We start from the raw sequence: 16,661 nt of genomic DNA, 5'->3' as shown, positions 1-16,661 counted from the left end.
AGCTTTTAAAATAAGGCTCGAATTAAAAAGCATTTATAGAAGCTTAAATAGAAAAGATGAATGACTTAAGGTGTTATAAATATATTTTACTACAAAGTAATATTACGAATTTGGCTTGTGCATATATTGTTCAATACATAGTAACTTTTGGGCCATCTCTAGACTATAATATACTATGGAACAGAGAGTCACAGAGAAAAAACATGACTTTATTTTGGGTAAAGCAACATGATGAAATATATCTCATGATGTTGAAGGATTTTAAACATAATATTTGGTACTACTATTTTTAATTGGAATGTTCTAAGAAATTTTTTTTCGTAATTTATGACCAAGTAGTTAGCAAGACTTAAGAAATTACCCATACATTTCAGGTTAATTTCTTGCAGTGCACTTATCGCAGGACTCCTGCCAAAGAGCATCGATTAGCCAAGAGCGAAATTCAATAGAGCCCAGGTGGACACGACATGCATACATACGTACATTCGTACAAACATATACATACATATGTATTTACATATAGACAGGCGATTACCATTTTTGTAATTTGCAGTGAAAATGCTTTTAATTTGATGGAGGAGCATAAAGGATTCGTCCAGGACACATGGACTCTGTATGTATATGCATGTATGTACATATGTGTATATGTGTAGTTGCCTCCGGATAATGCCGTCCCCACAGTTCCTCCCACCTCAGGCTCTCGCACAGGATATGCAGATAACTGTAAATAACCGATTATATGCACATATACATATATATGATACATACATATGTGCGCAGCTATGTAGGCAAGTACATAAACTCAGCACATTTTTATATGTGCAAGTGTTTATTTACATATGCATGTACATACATATGTATATGAATGTCCGGGCCAGAGTTTAAGCCCGCTCGTTGTTGCTATTGCTTAATTTACAGCCTTATGTCACTTTTTGGTGCATTACACTTTTTCATTATCGCCCGAAGAGAGTGGAGGAGAGAGAGAAAGAGAGGAGCCTCTCGTGCGTCCTCTCTGCGGCTGCTTTTCTATGGCCATCTCGCTCTGCCAGTGTCCGAGGGAAAGCTAAAGAAGAGCTACAAAAGCGGGCGCACACACATCAAAGGTAAATGAGTTTTCGGAGAGGTCCGCACAAAAGCGGAAATGAATCGAAATAAATAAATAAATTGCACCTGAATCCATCCTCCGTTCCGCACCGCACCGCACCGCACCGCACCGCACCTACCCTGCCCCACCCACCATACACCTACACCTACGCCTGTTTGCAGCATCTACGCGAATATCCCACAAAGCGAGAGCAGCACATGCGCAGAGAGCGGAAGAGGCGGAAGAGCGACAGCAAGAGAAGTGCAGCAGAACTGGCGCGTAGCTCCGTCTCTTTCACACTCGGCGTGCATTCAACCCGCCAAATACAAACACACCTGAACAGCGCTGCGCCACCCATGGGGCGTTCTGGTTCCCCTTCTCGTTCTCTTTCCCGTTCCCCCTTTAGGGCTGCATTCTCCACGGTCGGAGTTTTTTCTTTCCGTCTTTTTGCAGTGAAAAGCCAAACTGAATCCGTACCCTGTTTGTTTTTGCCGGCGACAGGCCCCCGGTGCCACCCCTGCCCCGCAGCACCCCCGCCCCGAGCATGGGGTTTTGTTTTGCTTTGGCCTTATCAAACTTTGGCGCTCTCCGGGCCTATTCTCTTCCCTTCGCCGCGCCACACGCTCCGTGCTTTTCGATTTTGTACTTTGTTTAGGTTTGTGTTGTTTTGCCGCTTTTACTTTGACTTTCATTCAAGAACAGTCTTCGGCGCGTCGGGAATCTGCTCTTCGCGACACAGAAACGCCGCCCGACTGTCGCCCGATGCCGCGGCCCTGCCGCACCCCACCCCGCCCCCGGCGCCACTAGGAGCAGTCCGTGCTAGAAAATAGATCACAAAAGGGTTAACAAAACGGCGTCGAGGTCGTGGAACGTAGTTAAAGTTAAAGCGAACCACAGACTTGGCAAGGATGCTCGAAATTAATTTAAAGCTGATTTCAAGCGGGAATTGATTAGGGATTTATTTGACTTGATTTTTTAGTCAGAGAATTTTACAAAAGTTCAACTTATTCTAGATTTCCCTTAATATAAAGATTGTTAGCGGTGCAATAGAAACCCTCAAAGTTATAAGATACAAGTAATACAACAACATTTCAAATCGTTGCATATTTTTAAATCAATTTTCAATGCATTTGTAAACCTTTGCATATTTTTGAAATAAATGTTATTTATTTGAAATGGTTAGTGCACAAAGGAGAAAAAGAATCGCTGCTCATTTTAAATCATTCAAGGCACTATCTGCACTTTTATAACATGGGAATACTTTTCTTTTCTTTCTTTAAAAGAATGCAAATTAATTTAAAGAAATAAGATAAGCATTCCTATCATTTTAATACCCTTGCAGGGTATTATAATTTCAGTCAGAAGTTTGCAACGCAGTGAAGGAGGCACTTCCGACTATATAAAGTATATATATTCTTGATCAGGATCAACAGCCGAGTCGATCTAGCCATGTCCGTCTGTCCGTTTCTACGCAAACTAGTCTCTCAGTTTTTAAGCTATCTGAATGAAACTTTGCAGTTAGTCTTCTATATACTCTCACTCGTATATATGTCGGAACGGCCCGGATCGGACGACAGTATCATATAGCTTCCATAGGAATGATCGGAAATATTTTACAAAAAAAATTATAACATTTTCAGTTTTCAAAAGATTTTCATTAAATTAAAGATATAGCCATTTCATATTACTCTAAAATTTTGTGGAAAATTTTTGGAAATCATATAGCTCCTATAGGAACGATCCAGAAATTAATACAATTAAAAATTATAACGTTTTCAGTTTCCAGCAGATTTTCATCAAATTTGAGATATAGTCATTTTATATCAGTCTTAAATTGTATGTCAACTTTAATGAAAATCGGACGACTATATCATATAGGTGCCATACAAACGATCGTTAGATGTGGAGCAAAAATGCAAATCTGTGAATGTAAAACTACATCGAATATGTATAATGAATGAAATGAAAGCAGGAATTACTTAATTGTTTTTTAACATAAATATATAATTTATATTGTATGGATTCCTAGCCATCAAAGTTCTATCTGCATGGGTATATTAACTTCGGCGTGCCGAACATAGCTTCCTTTCTTATTTTTTCTATAGTATATAATAAAAAGGAGAAAATATGAAATACATATTTGCCCAACCTGCATTGTTTATTGCAATACTTAAGGAATTGGCAATGAACATGAGACCGAACTAAATAGTAACCCTGTATATATAAATATCCAATTAAGCATGATGGCACTGTAGTATAAGTAACATTAGGCTATAGGAAAAAACGAATGGCTTATTTTTCCACACAATAAACTTGACACATTGCACCCTTATTGGGTTTTTTGTTTTGTTTGTGTGAACTCACAATAGAGTACTAATTGTGTTATAAAATTATTATAGTTTAAGGAGTTATGAGGTAATAAACCGCAGCAAACCATAGCTAATGTCTTCGGCACTGAGCTCTTTGAATTCGAACACATATCCTTGGGTTTGCGGTCTTAAAAGTGAAATGCTATTAATTTGTAGTTAATATTTTTTTTGTTTTCATTATCGAAATAAGCGAACACATTTTTGTTTGTTTCGAACGCGAGAGCAGAGTTTTCTAAACTAATTTTGTTAATCACATGCATCGGCCAGAGCAGCTAACTAGCGACAACAACAAAACCACGGAATAGCAAATGCACCAACAACAGCGGCCTCGACGTCGACGCCAGCGTTAGAGAAATAGGGCAGGGGGTGGAGGGGGGCTCTGCGGTTTAGGGCTGTAATAGGGGTAGTATTTGCATAATTTACATCAAAACACAACACACACGCGCACACGAATCAACACAGTCGCAGGCTTCCCCAGGGACCGACCGCTGATTATTTGGGGCTGGTCACACCCGGCGTATGCTTAATCTGGTGCGCTTAGGCTTAGGCAGGCGCAGGTACTCACTCGCATGCTGGGCCCGAGGCATCCACGCACGCACTCATTTACTCAATCACTCACTCACTCATGTTTAGGGACTTCCCCGCTGGACCGAAAATCAGGAGAATTTTCCAACACAGAATCAAGTGGCGAGCCAAAGTTGTAATGTGGTACTAAATCAGGCAAAATAAAACTTATGCGACTAAACCGAAAATTTTGAATGTGTGTTGCTGTTGACAAAGCATTTTCGAAACTGATTTTGCCCCGACACGACGCGCTGCCGCATTTGCCGCTGCCCCGGCAACACCAACTGCGGCCAGAAAAAACTCATTGCGAGAGCGCCCAGCCGCAAATGTGGGTCGGAGTTTGGGGCAGCAGCTCCGTCCGGGCCCGTGAATAATTAGCAGCCACATTAATGTGGAATTCAGACAACACAGCGCCACCCACCGCCCACGGCCCCCTGCTTGTCGCACCTTCTGGCCTTTCCCAGTGCGTGTCGATTGAATTTGGTATGTTATTTCTCTTTTTTACATGATAATTTATTCGATTATTTTGTTGTTTGCGCACCGTCATCAACATAATCAGCAGCGGCAACAATAGCAACAGCAACAGCAACGGCCGCCTGCGCTGACTGCGACTGCGGCGCCAACTGCACCAACGGCAGCAGTGCCGTAATGCAGCCCTGCCCCACAGGCTGCCTACCACTACCACCCCTTGTGCGGCGGCATTCGGGCCGTGAATCTCCTACTGCCCCTTCGCCTGCCATTTCATTCGCTGCCTGGTTTTTTATTCCTTTTTAGATGCGTCGTCCGTCGACTCACAAAAAGCGCACTCATTACTTTTTCATGCGGCGAATCTGAATCCCGTCGAACTGCACCTGGCTAGCGACACTGTGAACCGGGACACGTGCGGGGGACTTTCAGCTGCATCCCACCCAGACCAGCGAAAAAAAGAAATTATAATACAATTTATTATTAATTTTTTTTTATTCGGTTTTTTTCGCCTGCCTGTATTCCGACCCGCGGACCAACCAAATTGCAAAAGCCACCCACCTCTGAAGGGGCGTGCCAACCGCACGCATGCAGCAGCAGCCACGCATTATTTTCTCGCCTCTCGGACCACGGCCAGTGCAGCTTTTGTTCACCGTTTTTTATAGAGTTTTATGCGATTTCATTATCATTTTGCGTAGCCCACACCAGACATCGGTCCAAATGAGCTGCTGAGCCCCCAAGCTACATATGTACTCGATTCCAAATGGGAAATTAGTTGTCACATGGGAGGGAGCCTGGTGAGCAGAAAGGAAAGCAGTGGAGTCAATTCGTCATTTTTCTAGACAGATACTTACATATGTATATCCTTTCATAAGGGTACTTGTTCTTTTTACTTATCCAATAACCGCTTTTTTATACTAAACCAAGAATGGAGGCCTAAGGCACGCCGACGTTTGTACACCCTTGCAAATAGAACAATATGGTAATGGCTTCTTTTGTTTCATTCACCTATACGTATTATATTTACAGTTTTGCATTTTCCTCTATATCTTTATCTATATATCAGATAGCTTCAAAACTAAGAGACTAGTTTGCGTAGAAACGGACAGACGGGCATGTCTAGATCGATTTATGTTACATATTATTACATTCATTACAGTTTTAACGTTACAGTTTTACGTTCATAGTGTTGCATTTTCCTCTATATTTAATTAACATTTTTATAGCATCTATTTGATATAGTCGTCCGATTTTCATAAAATTAAAATCGAAATTCTAGAAAAATATAAATGGAAATATATATATTTTGCAAAAATATGCAGAAAACGGAAAAAGTTTAAATTTTTAATTGTATTAATTTCTCAATCGTTTCATGAAAGCTATATGATATAGTGGTCCGAACTGGACCGTTCCGACCTACATTCGATTGGAAATATGTATATGGAAACTAACTGAGAGACTAGCTTGCGTTTCAACGGGCAGGCGGGCGGAAAAACGGATTTGGCTAAATCGATTCGGCTGTTGATGCTGATCAAGAATATATATTCTGTATAGGGTCGAAAAAGTCTCCTTCACCGCAAACTTCTCGCTGGAATTATAATACCCTGCAAGGGTATAAAACAAGGGAAGCTAATTTCGGCACTCCAAAGTTTGATTTTGCATCTTAAATAAATAATATAATAGTTACAGTGTGCTGCAGAAAATGAGACTAACTTACAGACTATACAAAATCAAGAAGGTTTTTATTATTTTGCTATCTTGTCTATTATGTATATATGTATATGTATATATATACATATATTCTTGATCTTCCAAATTTTAAGCTGGCTGGTTGACACTTTCTTGCGCTGGATACATTCTTATATTATGTTGATCGTATTGAATCGCACCGCTATTTCGTCTTTCATATTTCCATAATTAATAAAATAAAAATTATTATAAAATTATTTGCTGTTTACTTTTTTTTTCTATCCGTCCCTTTTTTAAAGGTTATTGACAACACCGAAAGATGGGTCCCACCACTCTAGGGTCTTGTTCGATGGTCATAAATTCACACATTGCCCACAATCTATGGGTACATAAATTGCCAGTACTTATACAGTGGCCAACGTGCCTACGCAATAATTGAATGTTGCAGGGCTGATTTATCAGAGGTGGAGAGAGTATAAATATTTTGTCGCAAATTTATATATTTCTACGGATTCGCGCCCAGCCGCAGTATGTCGCAATACATATTTCACTATGTATCCAATCATTGTGAGCACATTAATTGAATAAATATTCTTAATTATATTCGCTATGGACAGGACATGATAACCCGCATTAACGAACAGAAAGTCCGCTCATTGGCTAATTGCAACTAGGGAAATCGTCAACTGATTGGCTGACACATTCTTTCGTATTTGTATTCCATGTAATATTTATAAACATAAAATCTAAAGTTAAATTCCAGCATTATACTGTTTTTTTTTTTTTCCTGAATTATGTAATTGCTTAGCGCATATTTTAACTTGAATAAAATGCAACTACTACTAATCGAATTAGTTTGGATTATATCGAGCATTGGTGTATATAAATATAACGCCTTTAATTTATCGTCCAAACATCCTACCCCCTTGCACGAATATGCTTAGCTATATTTATTTGTTTTCTTTAGTATATATTTAAACGTAATGCTGGTTCAGGGGCGTAGTGCCTTCCCTGAGGGGCCCAAGAACTTTGATTGATCGAGACTTGGTTCAGTGACTATTGGACATGCAGCGAATAAGAGTCAGGATGGCCGAGTGGTCTAAGGCGCTGCGTTCAGGTCGCAGTCTACTCTGTAGGCGTGGGTTCGAATCCCACTTCTGACAAGAATTTTTTCCTGTTTTTGTTTTTTATTTTGACGTGGTTAATGTATTTTTAGCACACAGCCTCGCGCCACCATCAGAAATAATGAAACAAAAATAAATTTTACATGCGAAAAAGGCCGTGTACATACAGTCGCTGTTATTTGCTGCCCTTATGTACACTTGCATTGTTACCACTTACTGCAAAAAAAGCCAACAGACCAAATTGATTTTTATACAACATTTTCGAATGCTTTTATTTCGCAAACAATTTGCAACCCTTAAAAATCCCCACCAAGTTTCACATATGCGAATTTCGCGTTTTTCTTTTTTAATGATGCGAGCTCTCGATGTACGAAATTTTCATTAATACGCCGGCCGGCCTCCCCCTCCGGACCGATGGTGGGAGTGCGACAGAGACATCCAACAACAGACACTGCGACGCGCCCGACACGGCCAGGAAATGGGAGGACAGTGGGCTGGACTGGGCTGGAGTGGGCTTCAAGTGCGTCATGTACAGGTCAGAGCATTGGGAGTGCGAGGGGGCGTGGGAGTGGGAGGAACACCATGGACATGGTGGACCATATGCACATATATATTTATACGTATATGTACATATATATTCAGAGCCTGGTATATAAGTACATGCACCCAGCTATGTACTACATGGACTCGCATGTTTATGCAATGCGGTTTACGGCCAGCAGCGGGCCCGCACCTTCGCCTGGCCCGCACCAGATCTTTGTTTGTTGTTTCAATCCTTTTTCGAAAATAATTGAATGTTATATTCAATTAATTGTTCGTTAGTCGGGAGCACCTATTGCCATTCCCACCGCCGACACAGCTGCAGACGAGCAACGAAATAAATTGGCTGCAATCGCATTGCCTTTCGATGAACAGTGCCTGATAGCTAATGGATAATGTGACCCCTTAATTGGATTATCGGCGGCTGAATAACCCGCCAAATTTTCAGTCCCTCTGGATACTCCGTTCGGACATAAATTTCTGTTAAGTAAGGATCACAAGCGCAGGAATTCCCGACCATGAGGGGTGCACCTGTAATATCAAAAAGACTATGAGAGTCATGTCTTTATACAAAAACCCTTTCTAAGTCATTCCCCCAGTCATACTTTCCTTTAGAACGCATCTAAGGCAGGACTTTTGGGATCTTTTTTTAAGTCCTTTCAAATTATCAATTGCTCTAAAAAGAAATTTTCGAAGAACCGATGAATATTACAAAATTAATATTATTTCACATAAGTATGATTTTTTTCAAATTTTAGGCATTTAAAAATGTAATATCAATGATATCAGTGAGAAGAAAAAAACAACACCGATAATGGCAAATACTTTTAATACATACACAAAAAATTTGAATCGCAGCTTAGGATTGTTCGATCATAATAAGCAAAATATAAATAAAAGGGAAAAGTTTACTAACTTACTTTCATACTTACTACGTACTTTTAAAGAATATTGGCTTAAGAGAAATATGTAAGCAAAAGATTTCTTTTAATTGGTGTTAGTATAGTAAAGTACCCAGTTCTAGTCATTTTCTATATCTGAATATTCAATTAATTTTTCGCCTCACCTCCAATACAACACTCTGCTTACAAAATATTCAATTAACAGGATTTGATTGTTTTCTTTTCCTATTTTCGTTTCTTTTTTTATTTGTCTGAGTGAAATTGTTCTTATATTGAACAGCTTCAGCTAAAATATATTATTTATTCATTTTTAACTTGGCGGGAAAAAAATATATCCGAGTCCAAAATAAATTTAGTAGGTTTTATTTTCGACAATACGCTGCATATTTTCAAGCCTAGAAACTAGTGACTTCTACCCACATGCCGTGTTAGAAACTAGTTTAATTACACAATTTGACAGTATTTTCGATGAGCTGTACTCGAATCCTTTTTATTTGTTGTTTTCGAGTCGTTTCAACCAAAAAGTGCAAAACAATTTGGTTTTTAGGTAAATTTAAGGTGCTGTGAAGCTTCAATAATAATTTTATTTCTCCATATATTTCAGATTGAGGTTAATTTGACATTATTCTCTTCTATTCATGTACGGGTTATGTCTTCAGCATGCATTTTCATTCAAAATTTAAAAAAAAAAAAAAAAGGAGAAAAACAAGAGTGGAAACTTACTTCCTTACTACCCTTGCCGATTGCAAATAATTAATACATTATATATTATATATATTTCTCTTAAAAAACAAATGAAGTAATACCTACTTTCATTACAGTCACTTATAAATATTATATTAACAGTTGTACAGTTACAGTTTTGCATTCACACTTAGACATATTCGTTTACATTTAACGATGTTTTCTATGGTAGCTACATACATGCATACATATAAAATTAAATAATAAATTTAAGAATATTATAAAAAGCCAATATCTAAACTAACAAAGTTAGCTATATAATAAAGTAGTCAGATTTTCATAAAATTAAAAACGAAATTCTAGAATAATACAAAATGACTCTATTTTAAATTTAATAAAAATCTTTTAAAAACTGGAAACTACAAATTTTTCGATCGTTCATATCAGATCAGATCAGATCAGATCAGGTATCTTCAAAACTGAGACTAGTTTATAGAAATATTAAAAAATGATTAATTAGTTGCTGTTATAATTGTACTATAAACTGATTTCATTGGCAGTATTTTTCGGCTTGCTAGATTTGTAATAAGACTATTTAAGGAATATTGTTTAACAACAAAAAGAATATCAACTGAAATAAGTTTGAATGCGAATATATTTGTTCGCTGTGTAAATACATTTGTATTTGAATTACCAAAAATAAAAGTGTACTTCGCCCTAAAACCAATTCACCTCCTTTACTGCCACCTTCTATCGCGCTTTTGAGGAAGCTAACGTTACTTGGGTTTGCGTAAGGAACTAGGCTGGATGGGCCCAAAAAAGCAAACACAAACAATGGAAGCAATAGAGTCCATTTCATATTTGGTAGCTATCGATTTTCATGGAGTTAAAAAAGGTAGCTCGAGTTGCGAGAGAGCTGGATAGAGGAGAACTTCAATGCTTTTGTGCACATATCCACAGTGATGTTTATATGTATGGAACAAGCATAAAAATGCAAATGCGCCACCCCCACGACTCATCCATTTGCAAAGCCGAAACAAGCGATGCAACAGACCACGGCCTGGTCCACAGCCTCAGCCTTAAGTGCACCCATAAGGGTTGTGGGCGAGTGCTTCTCATGATGGCCGGCATCTGATCCTTCGAGCAGGCAGATCCTGAACCCCCCCTCCATCCGTCAGGGCGAACGTCCAGGCAGACGCCTAATGAAGTTGAAAGCCGCTTGTCAGCTGCACCTGACAACCCTCTGTCAGGTGATATGGGGCGCTGGGATGGTGCGCATTGGTTGCTGTTTGTGGGAGGGATGGATGTCGTTCGATGTATTGTCAGCAATCCAACCGCACACAGACGATTACCCATTTGGGATGCACGTCCCGGGGACGAGTGTGTACAGCATGCACACATCCTGCGCGTACAGTCAGGTGCAATATCCGCAACAAGAGAGCTGCTCATTTTTAAATAATATCGAAAGCGCCCCCTCCTCCCCCCGCTTCCCGATTAAAATTGCAAATGAATGGTCATTTCGGGGCTGAAGTTTGCGGTTTCTCCGAAAGACATAGAACAGAGATGCAATGGAAGGGCGGAGAATACACACATAACATGTATTTCAATAGGCTTACTACAATTAATATTGTTTATTAATGCATTTCAAGTTATTTCAGCCACACTGCTGCTGAGGCAATCAGTGGCAATGGTAATGGCAGCCGCCGTGCCTGTCAACAGCCCCACTACCCAACTCCGGCTGATATCATGGCGATTCCCAGTGCCGATGTCCATCGAAACTCTGATGATGGAGCTCATTCGGGAAACCATTCATCAGACACGCGCAGAGAGGCAGATAGGCTGAGGGGCATGCGGACAAATGGACAGATATCCACACAAAGCTGGAAAAGAGTATGGAAACTCTCATTAGGGACGAAACGGTCATTGATGCAAGTGCAATGCATCAAAATAATGACCATTTGCAGAAGAAGAACGGGGGGAAAGAATATAATATTTAGCTCTTATGATTAAGTATAAATAACTAATAGTATATTATACAAAATAAACAAAAATAAAGTTACTTAAACATTTTCAATTTAAAACTAAAATAAAATAAAAATTAAATAATGAAAATAAAACACATAATAATAAAATATAAAAAAAGAACTTCTCAGTTTCCCATACCGGGAATTGAACCCGGGCCTCCCGGGTGAGAGCCGGGTATCCTAACCACTAGACAATATGGGATGGATATGCAACGATTGCTAAACTATCAACACATGACGTTGCTCAGACCGAGTTATATGGTTGTTCTAAAAATAGAAACTTAGCACAGGGTGATCCGGGCACCACGCTGCCCGTTGCGTTGTTATAGAAAAAGGCACGAGCTGATCACAGGGCCACTCGTGTACGTATTTCGGCTCTTGCTTCGACGGAACAATTTTATTGTGCGTATGAAATATGAAATTGTAGCCCGTGGACTTAACTTATGTACATGAAAAAAATGCACATATTTGCATGCTTACATACATATGTGCATCCATGCATATGCAATGCATATTTCAGCAGAACATAAGGGATGGCCATATAGGGATTGGAGCGAGGTGGGAGTGCGGATATGCGCACCTTACAGGGGTTGACTTTCAAGAGGCGCTCGCAGTGCCTCTCGACATATTAAAGGATATTAATTAAAAACATTTTCATTTATTAAAAGAGCAGTCGTCGTGGGGGCCAATGGGAGTGGAAGTGGAAGTGGATGTGGGAGTGGGGCACCTGCAGCAGCTCCAGCAGCAGAAGCAGCAAAGGGGAGGATTAGCACAAGGCATTGTTTGGCCGGAGTTAGCAAGCTAATCTATTACCAATTGCCGCAGGCACCCGCAGCTTTTCCACCAGAAATTAGCTTCGTTAGGCAGCAATTCCGGCCAGGCTAATTTGAGCCCGATCCGAACTGACGACTGGCACAGGACAGACAGACCGCCAGGCACTCCTTGCCAGGCCCAAAGATCGCCATTGGCGGAGAACAGCAATCACATAATACGTGTGCAGGACCATAACATAAATTTAAATGATAATAGCGAAAACATGCATTGCCAGATACTTTGTTGCTAATTGCAAGCGAGGACGACTGAGGTCTAATTGAAATACAACACGTCGCGTACTGGACTGGACCGTTCCTCCGCTCCCGCGGAAGACTGCTGGCTGGAGAGGGCTTCGGGTCCGTCTCCTGGCAGGTGAACTTGTTTCTCTTTTGGCGCTGCGCTAACCAGACACCATTTATCATTGCCGGCCGAACGGGGAAAACTAGATTTCTCTGCCGCCGACCGAGTACAGACCACGACGGCAGCTACTAGAGTTGACTTGGAAACGCTGGCAGTCTTCGCTGACGCTGATGTTCACTGTTCGACGGGGTTGAGATTTTACGAAAATTAATTTTAATTACCCAACGATGTTGTCGCCAAAAGCCGCTAAAGTTTCTGCTCTGTCATTTTGTCGTAGACAACGAATCAATAACAATTTTACAGGCATTTCCGCTTCTAATTAGACGCTGCTATTCTGCCACAATTTTGGATAAGCATCTAGGCTTTGGGAACTATCAATACTAGATGCAAGAGATTACAAAACTAATTAAGGTTATGTCACATTTTATTCAACTAATCAATTAATATATAATGAAATAAAAAAAATCCAAAAAGGTGAACAAATTGTGGTAGGACAAACTTTTATTTTAATCTTTGGGCATAGTTTTGAACTAACCAAACTCAAAAAATATTTATTATCACCATTAAAGAATTAAAAATGTTTTGTACCCTGAAATTAAAGTTTCCAACGTACATATATAAACTTTTAAAGAGGATCTAATAAAATGCAACGTAAAATATTATAATCAGTGTGTTGTAGAAGTTAGACCCTAATCGTTTCAACATCTTGATAAATCATGTTTTTCTTATTTATAGCTTTTTTTTAAGCGATGTCAAAATTTAAGGTATTATTCATATTTTTCTCTTGCTAAACTGATAAGTATGGTAAAATTTTGATTGGATTTTTAAATATTAATTTTTCACATTATGATAGGCTCTTATATAAATTGACCCATCTATCTGATGTCACCTACAGGATAAGGTAATTCAATTCTGATAGATTTATAAAATTTTTTTTAAAATCGCAAAAATATATACATATGTATGTTAATAACGATGTATATATAATATGTATATTTATATACATGTGTTCTCAATTAACTCTGAGCTCTAAAACAAGAAAGGAAGCTAACTTCGGCACGCCGAAGTTTATATACCCTTGCAGATAGAACTTGGATGACTAGGAATTAGTACAATATTTACATACATGTTAAAAAACAATAAATGCCTGCTTTCATTTCTTTAACCTGTACATATTAAATTTACAGTTTTACATTTACAGTTTTGGATTTTCCTCCATATCTAACGATCATTTGTATGGCAGCCATATGATATAGTAGTCCGATTTGTATTAAGTTTTAAACAACATTTTAGAATAATAATATAATAATATCCTAAATTTGATAAAAATCTGTTATATGGTTTTCTATGGTTCTTGATCAGCATCAAGAGCTGATTCTAGCTACGGGAACTCCTCAGTTTTGGAGTTACATATCAGAATAAAAATGTTCAATTCATTTGTTTCTATTGTAGAGAGTATATATTTGTAGGGCTACAACCCTTAATATAATACTGTAAAGCTAAAACTTCAAATACAAAATGAGAAATTGATATGTAAGATTTTCAACATACATATAAATATGCATAAAACCAGAGATAGTTTTTTTTACGATTTTATAATAATGTTCCAAATTTTATCTTCTGTATTATATATATAGAAAAAACAGCAAAGGTTCAATGTTTTCAGACAAAATTGTACAGAAATTACACAAGCAATTATAAACTGTGCAACTTAAGATAAAGTTCATATTTTTTCCCATTTCTAAAACTTTAACATTTTCTCAAGACATAACTACCCTTTAAAATTAAAATATAAAACAAGAAAGGAAGCTTATTTCGCCACGCCGAACTTTGTATACCATTATATACCATTGCAGATTGCAATTCGATCATTAATAATTAATACAATATAAATAATTTATATTTGTGTTTTAAGTTATGCCTACTTTTATTACATTCTCGTATACATATTATATTTAAAGTTTCCTCTATATTTAACGATAGTTTCGATGGCATCATATAAGAGTGAAACGAAAATTCTTAAATTAATAATCTTAATCTTTGCTATATCTCAAACAAGATAAATATATGTTAAAACAAGAACAATTCTAGAATTATACAATGGCAGCTAAATGATATAGTCCCCGATCCGGCCCGTTACGACTTGTATAACTTGTGAGTTAAATTACAATACCCTGATATTTTCATTTTTATAACTATTGTATAACTAAATACGCGCTCCTCTATACCCAAAAGATGTTTAAAGGAGTTGGGGAGGTGTCGCTTCTCCCCGCGAGGCGTGCCGCTCTGGCAAGCAACCAACTGACTCAGAAACGAGTTCCGTTTCAAAACCAAAACAAAAGATTCTGTTGTTCGCTTTTTCCAAACACACAAAGTTCAAAATAAGAGCATAAAAACACATTAATAAAAGTAAAACCTGTTCCCTAGGCAAATATGCAAGGCATTACACGGAAACTGTGAATCAGGCGAAGAGGAGGCACGAAGGCAAACACTACAGTGCAGCAAAGCAAGAAGAGAGAACAGGGCGTCCAGACCCACAGTGGGGGCGAAATAAAACAAACTGCATTCCAAAAACTCAGTCAAATGCAAAAAAAAGCAGTGAGGCAGCTCCGCAGCACGAGACAACTTTAAACTTCTAAAGAGGGCAACAAAACGAAGCCCGGTGTGGCGTGGCGGGGAAAAGCGACCAAAAAGAAATCCGGTTTCATTTTCAACCAGAGCAAGGGCTCGGGAACGTCCCTCTGCGGTGCACTGCAGCTTTATTTATTGCTTCGTTGTGGCTCTTCGCTCGCTCGCTGCGCCGTCCTGCGAATAGATGCAGAAATTAACCGCCGATGCGCGGGAGGACAGGAAGATGAGGAGGTGAGGTTGACCGAAACTCTGCCAGGACGGACTGCCTGAGAGACGAACTTGAAATTTAGATTTCGAGAGCGCCGCGGCGAAGTCGCCGCAGCCAGCGTGCCAGCAGCGGAGAGTCAATGTGGAGAGCTTAGCGGACGCAGAAGCTCATTCCAGATGGCGTTCACGTGTTCCCGTTCTCTCTCGCCAGTGCGAGTGTTAGTGAATGCAGTATCCACGAACTTCGCTGCTGCAGTTTTTATGGCCGGGTTGAACTTGTGGTTGTGCGCCACCAGCTCTCTTTCTCTCTCTCTCCCTCTCCCACTCTCCCTCATTTTCTGGGAGCCATGGAGAACCTTATTGATTTTTATTGTACATGCACAAAAGGGCGAAATCGCATGCGATTTTCCTCACAATGCCAAAACTTAATCTCCGAAGGTGCTGCACCTAATGCGTCCGTTAGACGATTGTGCAACAAATCCCTTAAAGCCTCCAAGGTGCGCAGCAACCGAAGTTCGAGGTCGTTGATCAGTCGCACCTCCGTCCTCATAGGCATTTCTCCTGCAAGGAGTTTCTTGCCCGAAATCTCAAATATGTATATTTCTACATATATAGTACAGTAGGAGGAAAAGATAAAAAAGTGAAATTTGCACAAAAAAGTTCAAAGTGACTGCAGCTGCGCACTTTTTGTAGCTGCCTTGGGTGGTGGAGTGGACCGTCGGTTTTTGGTGAATTAAGGGAAATGACACGGGCGAAGCTTTGCAAACCTGGCTAATTACAAAAGTATAACAAAGGCGAATGGAAAGGAGAGTAGGTTATGTCTCTTTCGGATGAGGGATACATCAATCAATACCATGCAGTTATTTGTAAACATTTCTAAAAATATATATAATAGATATTTAATGTGCTGTTTATATCCTTTTATCCTTTCAACAAGGAGGATGTCTTACAAACGGAATAATTGCCGTTGCGGAAAATAGGGAAACCTTAGATTACACCCTTAGACTTTTGCCATCGACCTTTATTGCCTGACGTCGTAATAGCGAGCTAGAGGCTCTCAAATTGAAGTGTAGATCCCCTGTAGCACTATCCCCTAAAAAAACATTTCTGATTTAGCGAACAGATCTCACATCTGTAAAGAAATGGTTGGAGAAGAATAATCTCAGAAGATTGAAACTTTGCTGGTCAAAGTAGGCCCAAAGATG

The 16,661-nt window shown here is 39.2% G+C and overlaps 1 long non-coding RNA gene and 2 other non-coding genes across 3 annotated transcripts; 2 read left to right on the top strand and 1 right to left on the bottom strand.

Moving 5' to 3' along the window:
- The first annotated feature begins 3,224 nt into the window (after positions 1–3,224).
- Positions 3,225–11,563, top strand: LOC147644990 (uncharacterized). Its single transcript, XR_015272266.1, has 2 exons — positions 3,225–4,500; positions 4,577–11,563. It is a non-coding gene; the product is annotated as an uncharacterized LOC147644990 (long non-coding RNA).
- Positions 7,252–7,334, top strand: TRNAL-CAG (transfer RNA leucine (anticodon CAG)). The gene has a single exon. It is a non-coding gene; the product is annotated as a tRNA-Leu (tRNA).
- Positions 11,564–11,575: 12 nt separating the features above from the next.
- On the bottom strand, positions 11,576–11,647 carry TRNAE-CUC (transfer RNA glutamic acid (anticodon CUC)). Its single transcript has one exon. It is a non-coding gene; the product is annotated as a tRNA-Glu (tRNA).
- Between the last annotated feature and the right edge of the window lie 5,014 nt (positions 11,648–16,661).

This window comes from Drosophila serrata, unplaced genomic scaffold (genome assembly GCF_035046125.1).
Source record: "Drosophila serrata isolate PLE 108 unplaced genomic scaffold, ASM3504612v1 contig_37, whole genome shotgun sequence".
In the NCBI taxonomy this organism is placed as follows: Eukaryota; Metazoa; Arthropoda; class Insecta; order Diptera; family Drosophilidae; genus Drosophila; species Drosophila serrata.
This window is presented reverse-complemented; position numbering and strand designations above follow the sequence as displayed.